Consider the following 2,747-nt stretch of genomic DNA (forward strand, 5'->3'; position numbering starts at 1 on the left):
TCAAAGCAAGACTTTGACTATTAGCACTCAGATACCTAGTGGAGTGAGCATTTCTTTCTTTTCTTTCCTTTTTTTTTTTTTTTTTTTTCCTGGTACCAGGAATTGAACCCAGGGGCACTTAGCCACTGAACCACATCACCAGCCCCTTTTGGTATTTTATCAGAGACAGGATCTCACTGCATTGCTTAGGGCTTCGCTAAGTTGCTGAGGCAGGCTTTGAACCCATGATCCTCCTGCCTCAGCCTCCCGAGCCACTGGGATGACAGGCGTGCGCCACCAGGCTCAGCTCGTTGATTGAGCATTTTTGCTGATGGAGTTGCCCTGTTGGTACTTCCTGAGCCCCTCCCCATGTGAAATCTGCTGCAACTGTAATTTTACATGAAAAAGATTAGATTGAATGAAGTCACTTTTCCTTTAGTCTTTTCCCCTATCCTTATTTATTCTCATCTGCTTTTCAGTTTCCACTATATTTCACAGGCAAGCAAAACAATAACAAACAGAAGACCTTTCACAAAAGTAACTTCCCTAAAATCTAAGACCAAAAAAGAATCACAAAGACATGAAAACCCAAGTTCCCCAAATCTTTAACAGGATACAAATATTGATATTCACGTGAAAAGGTTCTGAAACATCTGGGAAGTAACCCTTGACTAGAGGCAGGGTGAGCCAAGGGACGAGAGGGAATCCAGCAAGGGCACATTTCCATCCCAAAGAGCGTGAGGTGTGGTAGACATCTGTTGCTTTTGTCTTCTCAACAAAACACCCCTCTTTACACTGGAGAATTGGTCTTCACAGATCCCATATGAATCCCATGGGACTGGCCAGGGAATGGATAAAAAATCCACCCCATCCAATCATGCCACCCGGTCATGTTTACACAATGCAATTGGGCATTGACCCAAGTCCAATCACATTTCTTCCGAGAGATTTGATATGTGAAGTATTAGGAAAGGGAGGGAGCATCCCACTTTTGTGCCTTGAATTATAAGGTTATACATAGGGTTGGGGCTAGCAGAAGCCATGGTTCCTGGCACATATAATGAGCATATTTATATCAGAGGAGACTAAGGCCACATGCAAAAAGAAGCAGAGACAAACATAACCTGAGAGGAAGAGTTGGAAATGTAATCTTGATGACATCATTTAAACACCTGATTGCACCTGTGACTAAAGCCTTTGTTTGGCTGAGCAGATTGTAAAGGCAGAAAATGAGTTCTAAGTTCTCACCCCCATCCTCCTCCTGGCTTAAGTTGACAAGAAGGTTTTGGTTTTTTTTTGTGGTACCAGGGATCAAACCCAGGGCCTTGTGCTTGCAAGGCAAGCACTCTACCAACTGAGCTATATCCCCAACCCAACAAGAAGGTTTTAAAGAGAGAAGTTGCTCTGTAGACATAACAGCGTAGAATTTGGAGCTGGAGTCACCACCCATGATGGAGGGGGGAAGAGCAGAGTAAGAGAAGTGATAAAAAGTCACAAACCTGCAAAATTTAAGTAAATTCAAGTAAAAGTCATTATATATCGACATCCATTAATTTCTTGTGAAAATCAATTTTTTTAAAAAGATGAGTTTTGTATCTGTGAGGATATGCAAAGAAATGGAGACATAGGATTTAAATGAAATTCTGAGGGCTCTGGTCTCTTATAGGTCTTAGAATTATTTGGTGGCTTAACCAGTTATCTAAATCGTAAAAGGTCAAGCGGCTATAGCTAACATCTGAGTAACAGATGTAAAAAAGAGAAAGATTCAGCACACATATAAGAGGTATTCCTAGAGAAGAGAAAAAACAAACAAAATGGAACCAAAAATTATTCCAAGATTACATAAACAGAAATTCTCCTGAAAGAAAAGGTTTAAATCTTTAGGTTAAAACAATGAATGAAGAAAAAGTCATGAATTCTACCATGATCAAGACATATCCTGATGAAGTCATTTAATTTGGAGAATGAATAAAGTCTTAGGAGCATCCAAGTAGAAGAAAGTTGTCAAGTTTAAGGGGAAAAGATATATAAACCAGGAAGGCCTCAGATGGTTCTCCACAGCAATCCCAGATGAACAAGATAATGGAACAATGTGGAGAAGAAAGAATTTGAAACAGGAATTTTCAACCTAGCCAGGATCTCTTTCAAATGTAATAAAAGGCATGGGAAATATGTTCTTAAATATGTAAAAACTGTGATTTTTAGCATTAATTACATCTTTCTGAAAATTTTACTTGAAAAAAACAACTGCTATCTGAAAAAAGAATCAAACTAAGAATTTACACAGGGAAAACTTGTGATAGAGATAAATTAACAGCCAATGTTTTATTCAGTTAAGCATTATTACTGTGGCACCTAGTATTTCTGAATAATAGAGTTCTAATGACTTCTGAAAGAAATGTATTTCAATCATTTATGCTATGAAAACATAATATTTTGTCAGTAACAGATTGAGATAAAAATTCCCGAACATGCCAACAAAGGCTGAGTATTTGGTGCTGGTTGGTGACGGTAGACTAAATGACCCTGCTATGGTCTGAAGATGGCTAGTGTTCCCAGAGGTCTATATGTAAAGGCTTGGTCCCCAAGGGTGGTGCTGTTGGGAGACACTGTGGACCGGTAGGAGGTGGGGTCTAGTCAGAGGTTCTTAGGTCATCAGGGATGTCCCCTTGAAGGGGACTGTAAACCAGACCCACTCCCCCTGCCCCCCTGCTTCCTGGCTCAAGATGTGACTGCTTGCTTGTAATGAGACAAGGAAATAATAGGAA

Source organism: Sciurus carolinensis, chromosome 15 (genome assembly GCF_902686445.1).
Source record: "Sciurus carolinensis chromosome 15, mSciCar1.2, whole genome shotgun sequence".
Lineage (NCBI taxonomy): Eukaryota > Metazoa > Chordata > Mammalia > Rodentia > Sciuridae > Sciurus > Sciurus carolinensis.